The sequence below is a fragment of the Eschscholzia californica genome, unplaced genomic scaffold, assembly GCF_041429995.1.
Source record: "Eschscholzia californica isolate CP2 unplaced genomic scaffold, dmEscCali1.0.p SCAF_2, whole genome shotgun sequence".
Lineage (NCBI taxonomy): Eukaryota > Viridiplantae > Streptophyta > Magnoliopsida > Ranunculales > Papaveraceae > Eschscholzia > Eschscholzia californica.
The window spans coordinates 55,619,978-55,630,981 of record NW_028238309.1 but is presented as its reverse complement, the minus strand read 5'-3'; positions in this window follow the sequence as shown (position 1 = coordinate 55,630,981).

Genomic DNA, 11,004 nt, shown 5'->3' with positions numbered 1-11,004 from the left:
CGAGGTTCGGCTTTAAAGCCTACGTCCTCGGGCGAACAAGAAATCTTTATTGAAGGATAGATGAAGACGACTAACACAACCCGCAAGTTCGTCCCAAGATGGTACCGTATAGTAATAACCTTCTATACTAAATCTTCGACGACCGAGAAATTTAACACCGCTCAAAAACTATGAAAAATTTCTCTCACTCTTGCTCTCTCTCTTTAGCTCTCTCTAAAGAAGAGTTGTTGTTGCTTGTGTTGGTGTGTTGATTACAAAGCACTCAACCCCTATTTATATATATTATAAGCCAAAAAATTGGAAACTGCCTATTGAGCCAAAAAATTGGAAACCATCCCAATTTGGAAACTGCCTATTGCTGCCTCTTAAACCTCTTCTTCAATTTTTAGAAACTGCCTCTTACACTTTTCAATCTTAAGACAGTTCAGTATCGAACTGTTTTTAGAAAACAACTTTACAATCGTGAAGCTCATTGGGGGTAAAATAAACCAGTGGACGAGCAGACGATGATGAGAAGATGTTTTAGGGTTTTGTAAGAGGTCATGTGTTGTTCCAAAGCCATTGGCGAGCTTCACCTTCCAGTAATGGTGAAACCTGCAAGAACATTAGGCATTGGCAGAAAGATACATAAAGCTGCATTCAAGTTCAAGGAGTGAATTGATTCACTTGCTCATTCTATGTTCACTCTATTTTAGGTCAAATTATCGGGGTCAGGACGGCCATTTATGGAATCAAAGAGCAACTAGTTAGCCGAGACTAATGAATATACATCATATAGCAGACGACGTTTCATGTGCCAAATTGAACAGATTCAGCATTTCTTCATCATTCTATGGGCACTTGTATCATAAATGACAAAGAGAGTTTGAACATTGTACAAGAACTGACCTTTTCCCAAACTTGGGAGTGGTAATCATTGAGCCAATTGATCTCCCCAGCAGACATCAACGAGAGCTCAACTAGTTTACTCTGCATGATAAAACAGTGGCAGAAACCCAGTCGGATTAGTCAAGCTCAACTAGAAGCTAAGACTTAACCTTTCGAAATGTATGGGCCTGGATTTCTTCGGGAGCATATTTTGCATTTTCTTGGCCGTCGCGATTTTGTTCCACTTTTCAGTGCAAAGTCATTAGCATGTGGAATAATGAAGAAATCAAGTGTACCTGAATGGGGACGAATGTGAGCTTCTCAAATCCCAAATATGCAATTCCTCCGAAATGGTTAGGTGTGTCGATCTCTTTCACAATTAGTAGATTCTGCAAGAAGAAATATAGTACACAAATTTTATGTTATAACCAACATTTATATAAATATATCGGGCACGCTAGAGGTATACTTCCTTAGTACGCTATTAACGTTTGCGGTACATTTGGGGGAATAATGCTTACTCTCAGACACCCTATCTCCGTAAAACTTAAAATCTAACAAGTTAAATAAAACATTCTTATAGTTAACTACCCAACTAGTCGAGTTCATAGATTTATACAAAAATTTTGGGTTAATTAAGACTTAAAATTTCGGTACTGGAGCGCAAACCCAACGAAAAAGGGTACGGACAATCTGGTACATGGTACGCGAGGGAAGGGGACTTCTGATAACGTTGACCCACTCTATCTAACTCGAAATGCAACTGACAGTGTAATAGCAATTACTATTATATCTTAAGTTCCAAGTAATGGCTAAGCACTAAAGATATGAAATTAATTAGAAGATAAAACTAGGGTTATTTCTCAAATAGCCCCCCACTTTGTGACCACCTTCCTGTCTATCCCCCAACTTTATCAAAAATACTCAGATGACCCCCTTTTTCAGTTACCAGTATAACACCGTTAACTAGTCATCACCTTCTCTCCTCCATCTCATCTCTCTGCCACCTCACCTTTTTGCCACCTCTTCGTCTTCGCAGGCCAGAACATTTTCCGGCTGGTGACCTTCAAACATTCTAAAATTTTTTTATCTCTCCTCTCTCTAAATTTTAATATTTTTTTTTGAATTTCTCTCTCTCTAAATATTCCGGCGAAAGAAAACCCTTCGCTGAAGTATTTAGAGAGAGAGTGGAGAGAATTTTTTTTTAAAAAGATTTAATGAGAGAAGAGAGAGAATTTTTTTTAAATGTTTGAAGGTCGCCGGTCGGTAAATTTTTCGTCCGGCGGCTTTCGCTGTTGAAGACGATGAGGTGGCAAGAAGGTGAGGTGGCAGAGAGAGGTGATGAGATGGAGGAGAGAAGGTGATGACTAGTTAACGGTGTTATAATGGTAACTGAAAAGGGGGACCATCTGGATATTTTTTATAAAGTAGGGGTCTAGGCATGAAGTTGGTCATAAAGTTGGGAGCTATTTGAGAAATAATCCATAAAACTACATATATTTCAACAAAAAAAGATAAATCTATATATAAATGACTAAATTTTAAAATAGGATAATAGTACCTCAGTCCTAATGCCAAAAAAATGTCTTCATAACAACCAGGTTCATTGCTAAGAATCATGCCTTTTTGTAGAGAAGTCATATTTCCAAATCGGAAACTTATACTTTGAGGGCCTTGGTGAACATTAGTGCAGCTCCAACACCATGGCCGGTCCCTGCCAGTAAAAACACAACCACACATATATTGTACTAACTAATTTTCACTATATCATTATATACAAACTTTCTCCGTTACAAAGTAAGTTGATATACGAAAGACTACCATGTCGGTAATCAAGACCGATTTTCCAGATAAAAGAACGAGTGAATGCATCCAACACGAAACCTGGAGTACATTCGGGAAAAACTGTCTCATCAAGAGCTATATGACCCTGAAATTGTAAAATCTGGTCAACTATGAGATGTACTACTGTAGGCAAAAAAAAAAGAATCGTGTTAGATTTCAAGGGTAGCATACATGGCCCAGGAGTATTTCCAGTACATTGAATGATCAAAAGCTATTATGAAACATAAATCTTATGGAGTGTCAAATGTCATTTGATCTCGTTCCATAAGAAAAGCTAAGCACAGGGATAGACATAAAACATATAATAATTGGTGGCCAAGTCAAGTAAATCAAAAGGATTCAGGTTCTTTTTTCTGTTCGTCTAAAGTTTTGTATGAATGCCTAGTTTAGGCCCAAATGAGGTCCATTTCTCTGCTCTACAATGACCATGCGCCTGGTGGAAGCTTCCACCTGCAACTACATTAATAATGACAACAAGAAAGAAGAAACACCAAAAACATGACCACTAAAACGAGCCTCATCAAAGCTTATGTTAAAAGTTCTTATATATTTACAGACACACATGACACATGAGTGACCGGAAAACTAAACGAAGCATATATTCCAAACTCAAAATGGATCACGAACCTGTAGCATCTACGACGTCACATGTCTCTGGTTTGTAGTGTATGATAGCACCATTAGCACCGGAATATCTACCCTTGGTTTGGTGAAGAGTTGTCCAAGAGTGTTTCTACACATCTTGAAGAATTGTGTAACCCATTATTTAATTATAGTGGAAGATTTCTGGACTAGGTCCCGTGGTTTTTTACCTTCTAGTTTGGAGGGGTTTTTGCCACGTTAAATAATCTTGGTGTCTCTACTTTTACTTTCGCATCGTTTATCTTCATATTCCTGAACAAGTTAATTAGGTTATTTTTCCCAACAAGTGGTATCAGAGCTAAGGTTGGATTTATTGTTCAGAAATATGGAAGTGAATACTAATCGAATGATTAGTTTAGATGGAGAAAACTACTTGATGTGGAAAGCAAAAATGGAAGATTTGTTATACTGCAAAGACCTAGCTGCACCCATTGAAAATCACGGTACAAAACCGATGAAGATAGATGATGAAGACTGGAAGGTATTAGATCGTAAGGTTGTTGGATTTATTCGACAATGGGTGGAACCCAGTGTTTTTCATCATGTATCGACGGAGACTTCCGCTTATAGTCTATGGAGGAAATTAGAAGAATTGTATGATCAGAAGACAGCTGCCAAAAAGGCTTACTTGTTCAGAAAGCTAGGAAAATTACAATATAAAGAAGGAACCTCAATTGCTCAACACTTGAATGAGATGAAAAGTCTAGTAAACCAGCTTTCTGCAATGAAGTTAGTTTTGGATGATGAGTTGCAGGCCTTACTTCTTCTAAATTCTTTACCAGATAGTTGGGAGACATTGGTGGTGTCTCTTAGCAATTCTGCTCCTGATGGCATAATGCGTATGAATCACGTAACAGGTAGTTTGTTGAATGAAGAAACAAGAAGGAAATCATCGTCAGACGAGTCTCATTCAGAGGCACTTGTTACAGAAAGACGGGGGAGAGGTAAAAGTAGAAAACCTCATAACCGTGATAAGTCAAGGGGGAGATCAAAAACAAAGAAAGAAGTTAGATGTTTTGGTTGTGGAAAAATGGGTCATTACAAGAGTGATTGCAAGAAAACAAAGAAGGAAAATAAAAAGGATGATGAAAAACAAGATAATGTTGCGGCAGTTGCCTCAGGTGATGACATTATCTTACTCTCAGGTTGTGAAGAGACTTGCTTAAGTATGACTGAGTCAGAACTAGAAACAACATGGTTGGTTGACTCAGGTGCTTCGTATCATGCTACTCCATGTAAGGATTTCTTTAGATCTTACAGAACTGGTGATCTTGGCAAAGTCAGGATGGGAAACTTAGGTTTCTCAAAAATCGTAGGAATTGGAGAAGTGAAAATCGAGACGAGCACAGGGAGTACATTGATTCTTAAGAATGTGAGGCATATACCAGATCTTCGATATAACCTAATCTCTACCGGAGTATTAGATGATGAAGGGTACCATAGTCACTTTGGTGATGGAAAGTGGAAGCTCACAAAAGGGTCAATGGTGATAGCAAGAGGGAAGAAGTGTTGTACTTTATACAGGACTCAAGTAAAACTGTGTAAAGGAGAATTGAATGCAGTTGAAAAAGATTCTTCCACTGATCTTTGGCATAGAAGACTCGGGCACATGAGCGAGAAAGGACTTCAAATCCTTGCTAAACGACAAGACTTACCGAACGTAAAAGGTATAAATTTAAACACTTGTTCTCATTGTTTAGTAGGAAAGCAACATAGAGTTTCTTTTCAAAGGAATGCATCTGAAAGAAAATCCAGTGTTTTGGAGCTTGTTTATTCTGACGTTTGTGGACCTTTAAAGGTCAAAACACTTGGTGGTGCTTTGTATTTTGTTACTTTTATAGATGATGCTTCTAGGAAAGTTTGGGCATATGCCATAAAGACCAAAGATCAGGTACTTGCAGTTTTCAAGAATTTCCACAACATGGTAGAACGGGAGACAGGAAAACCATTGAAGTGCATTCGCACTGACAATGGAGGAGAATACATCGGGTCGTTTGAAGAGTATTGCAAAACCCATGGTATTCGACATGAACAGACAGTTCCCAAAACTCCACAACAAAATGGTGTAGCAGAACGCATGAATCGCACTATTGTGGAGAGGATCAGATGTATGCTCTCAGAAGCTAAGTTGCCTAAAAGTTTCTGGGGTGAAGCAATGCGTACTGCATGTTATCTGATCAATTTATCACCTTCAGCACCATTAGATGGAGATGTAGCTGAGAGAGTGTGGGCTGGGAAAGAAGTCAGTTATGAACACTTAAGGGTGTTTGGTTGCAGGGCTTTTGTGCATATACCTAAAGATCAAAGAGCAAAGCTTGATGATAAAGCCAAGCAATGCATCTTTTTAGGGTATGCAGATGAGAAATTCGGATACAGGTTATGGGATCCAGTCGATAAGAAGATTATTAGAAGTAGAGATGTGGTCTTTCTTGAAAATCAAACTATTGAGGACTTCGGGAAAGTTGAGAAGCATGAGAATCATAGTAATGATCTCATTGATCTAGATCCACATATCTCTTCTAAGGTTATGCATGATAATGCAGGTGAAGAACAAAATCATGAAGATGAAGCTCATGAAGATGTTCCTATGGGTGATGATGTTGAGCAGGAAATGGAAGTTCAACATGAACCACCAGCTGAATTGAGAAGATCGACTAGAGATAGAGCACCATCTACCAAGTATCCTCCACACGAGTATGTGATGGTTACAGATAGTGGAGAACCACAGTGTTATGAAGAAGCCATAGATGATGAACACAAGAAGGAGTGGTTGAAAGCTATGCAAGATGAGATTGAATCATTGCATAAGAACAACACTTTTAAGTTGGTTGAAAAACCTAAGAATAAGAAAATTCTTAAAAATAAGTGGGTTTTCAAAATCAAAACCGAAGAAAGAAATTCACAACCACGGTATAAGGCACGCCTAGTGGTGAAAGGATTTGGGCAGAAGAAGGGTATTGATTTTGATGAGATTTTCTCTCCGGTGGTGAAGATGTCCTCGATACGGTTAGTATTGGGATTGGCTGCAAGTATGAACCTAGAAATTGAACAACTAGATGTCAAGACCGCTTTCCTTCATGGTGACTTGGAGGAAGATGTGTATATGGAACAACCAACTGGGTTTGAAGTTAAAGGTAAGGAACACTTGGTTTGTAAGTTAGAGAAGAGTTTATATGGGCTGAAACAAGCACCAAGACAGTGGTACAAAAAGTTTGAATCATTCATGAAGGATCAAGGGTATCACAGGACGGCTTCAGATCATTGTGTTTTCGTTCATAAATTTCCTGATGGAGATTTGATTATACTTCTACTTTATGTTGATGATATGTTGATTGTTGGTCAGGATGCTAATAAAATTAGCAGGTTAAAGAAGGAACTAAACAAGTATTTCGATATGAAAGACTTGGGTCCAGCAAAACAAATTCTTGGCATGCATATCTCTCGTGATAGGAAAGCTGGAAAACTTTGGCTATCACAAGAAAGATACATTGAGAAGGTTCTAGAAAGGTTCAATATGGACAAGACAAAACCAGTGAGTTGTCCATTAGCCAGTCACTTCAAGTTGACTCGTGATCAGTGTCCATCAACTAGAAGTGAGAAAGAAGAAATGGAGAAAATTCTTTATGCTTCAGCTGTAGGAAGTTTGATGTATGCAATGGTGTGTACAAGACCGGACATTGCATTTGCAGTTGGAGTAGTAAGCAGATTTCTTGCTAATCCAGGCAAAGAGCATTGGTTAGCAGTGAAGTGGATTCTGAAGTATCTAGAGGTACGTCTAAAGCTCATATATGTTTTGGTAATGATAAGCCAGTATTAGTCGGTTACACAGATGCAGACATGGCAGGAGATGTAGACTCTAAAAGGTCCACATCAGGCTACTTATTTATACTTTCAGGTTAAAGAGTATCATACTTTCAGGTTAGAGAGTATCCTCCCAGTTGGGAGCTCCCAGTTGGGAGAGTTAGTAGAGAATCCTCTCAGATATATCTTCTCAGGTTAGAGAGAGATAAGAGAGATGACACAACAACTTCCAGAACAAAGAGAAGTCAGAGAAAGAGAGATTTCTGAAGTAGTTCTTTCAAGAGAGATTGAAAGAGCAGAATATTGGTTTGAAGAAAAGAAGATTATTAATCTTGTGAAGCAATTTAGTTTGTGGTTATCTTCTTCAACCTTTAGTAATCTTGGATTTGTTCAAATCCTAAGGAGTAAGAGATTTTATTTCTTTGTTTCTTTGTTCAGTTTATCCACCATAGGTTTGGTGAAGAGTTGTCCAAGAGTGTTTCTACACATCTTGAAGAATTGTGTAACCCATTATTTAATTATAGTGGAAGATTTCTGGACTAGGTCCCGTGGTTTTTTACCTTCTAGTTTGGAGGGGTTTTTGCCACGTTAAATAATCTTGGTGTCTCTACTTTTACTTTCGCATCGTTTATCTTCATATTCCTGAACAAGTTAATTAGGTTATTTTTCCCAACAAGTTGAAAACTTAATCAAAAGAAATCAACAATCACATTCTTAGATGATGAAAGAAAAAAAAAAGAGAATGCAAGAGAGAGGGCCCGACCTTCGTACGTAGGGGCCCTTTGAATAAAATCTCACCTATCAAAGATAAAAGAAAAAGTTGTTGCAGATACTTGTTTCAACCTTTCAGGAACAACGGGAATGTTTGATGCATATGATTTTGATCAGGAAATCACACTCAATATACACACACACACAAAACATACTCATGAGAAGTTTTGACATACCACTAATAGTATCAAAGCTTGTATCCAGAAACCCAGCTTGTATCCAGGAAATTCACACTCAATAAACACACACACACACACACAAAACATACTCGTGAGAAGTTTTGACATATCACTAATAGTATCAAAGCTTGTATCCAGAAACCCAGCTTGCATTGCACGGAATTTAAGAAGCTTATCTGAAACGTCTACTTTTGTTTGTACCACATTGTTATGAATTTCTTCATCCAGTCAAGCCCAAAACTGCGAAAGCGCAGCTGCATCTCTGCAAAGCAAAGACAAAAGAATACTGTTAATATGCTTTAGTTGTTTCACGTTTTAGGAAAAGTAACCCAATTAGTAATACTTATTACAATCTCAGTTAAAATCACATGTACAACATTGAAAATGTGCGAGTTTTTCTGTCATACACTAAACTAAGAAATGAAACACAAATTATACCTTACAGTTAAGAAGTTGTTCCCAGAATTTGTGATAGGGATCTCAAATTTTGTACTAGCTACTTATGCAAAAGACTCCATCATGTACACTAGAACTATATCTAAAATTCATTTTTTAGAATTTCCATGTGGTGGATGTTGAAGGAGACTACTTTTTTCATATCGCAACCTCACATTTGTCACTACATGGTGACCTTTCGGAAAATTTTAACGGATGGAATAAGAAGAAAGAATCCGACAGTGACATAATTGTGGTAAAAGCACTGATCGACGGTGATGTTATACGGTCGGTAACCATTATGAGATATAATAAGGTTGGCATCTATTCTTTCGGAGAAATGCCTGCTTTGTTAACGAATTTTTTCAACAACAACAAGTTTATATTCTTCTGCAACTCAAAAGCCTTGTCTTTGAACAATGTTTTGGGATATAATTACCATCTATACCAGGGTTAGTTTAGTACTTCGATAAGCTTCACTTCCTAGTTCTTAACCCTAAAAATTGGGGGGCCCTATCAAGTCCTTTTTCATCTATTATACATAGAGAAAATGAAGTTTTCAATTCAGACGTTGGAAAACTGAAAAGCCCTCAATGGTGGTCAGTTACAAAACAAAAAAGTAAAAACGTGGGGTTTCCACCAGATACCTAGTGGATGTTGAAGCAGACCACTTTGTTAACGGATGGAATAAGAAGAAAAACGTGGTAGAAGAACTGATCGACGGTGATATTATACAACAACAAGTTTATATTTTTCAGCAACTCAAAAGCCTTTAGGTCTTTGAACAATGTTTTGGGATATAATGGAGAAACCTATAATCAGTTCCAGTGGCGTGGCCCAATACATAGAGGTCTGGTGCGAAATTTTAATCGGGGTATTTATACTCAGTTTTTTAGCATCTACGACGTCACATGTCTCTGGTTCGGATTGTAGTGTATGATAGCACCATTAGCACCGGAAGCTGAAAAATCATCTATCTTTGGTTGAAAATTTAATTAAAAGAAATCAACAATCACACTCTTAGATGATAAAAGAAAAAAAGAGAATGGCAAGAGAGAGGGCCCGACTTTCGTACGTAGGTCCCTTGAATAAAATCTCGTCTTAATTTAAGTATTAAAACTTTAAATAACTAAAACGAAAGTTATATTATTTTAATATTAAAACTTTAAATATTAAAACTTTTAAGATTAAAATTTTTAAGAGTAAAACTTTAAATAATTAAAACGAAAGCTACATTTACTTAAAAACTTTAAATATTAAACGAAAGTTATATTATTTTAAGATCAAAATTTTAAATATTAAAACTTTTAAGATTGAAACTTTAAGTATTAAAACTTTTAAGATTAAAACTTTAAATAATTAAAACGAAAGTTACATTCTTAAAAACTTTAAATATTAAAACGAAAGTTATATTATTTTAAGGTTAAAACTTTAAACACAAATTGTAGTAGCTACTTATGCAATAGACTTCAACCTGTACACTTAAACTATATCTAAAATTCATTTCTTAGAATTTCCATGTAGTGGATGTTGAAGGAGACCACTTTGTTCTTATTGCAACCTCAGATTTGTCACTACATGGTGACCTTCTAGGCAATTTTAACGGATGAAATAAGAAGAAAAGTTCCGAAAAAATTGTTGTTGAAGCTCTCGTGGACGGTGATGTTATACGGTCGCTAACTATTATTAGATACTATAAAATCGGCATCTATTATTTCGGAGAAATGCCTACTTTGCTAACGAATCTTTTCAAGATTAAAACTTTAAACAATGTTTTGGGACATAATTATCATCTTAAAATTATATTATTTTAATATTAAAACTTAAAATATTAATACTTTTAAGATTGAAACTTAAAGTATTAAAACTTTTAAGATTAAAATTTTTAAGAGTAAAACTTTTAAGATTAAAATTTTTAAGAGTAAAACTTTAAATAATTAAAACGAACTACATTTATTTGAAAACTTTAAATATCAAACGAAAGTTATATTATTTTAAGAATAAAATTTTAAATATTAAAATTTTAAGTATTAAAACTTTTAAGATTAAAACTTTAAATAATTAAAACGAAAGTTATATTTACTTAAAAACTTTAAATATTAAAACAAAAGTTATATTATTTTAAGGTTAAAACTTTAAATAATTGTGATAATTTTTATACACACGTAGAGTAAGAATTTCAAAGATTTATATAAACAGATGGATATTTGAATTTGACTAATTTATAAGTAAATTTGTCTCGAAAAGTTCTTGGACTAAATTTTTAATCAAATGTTTTTAACTTTTAAAAAAAATGAATAACGCGTTCTTTTAAAGTTCTTGAAAAAAGTTGGAAACCAATAATACTAAACTTTGAAGTTCTTTAAAAATGATCTAAATGAATAACGTAAAACTTTAAAGTTCTTAAATAAATGTTTGAACCAATAACACAAAATATTGAAGTTCTTAAAAAAATGTCGAAACC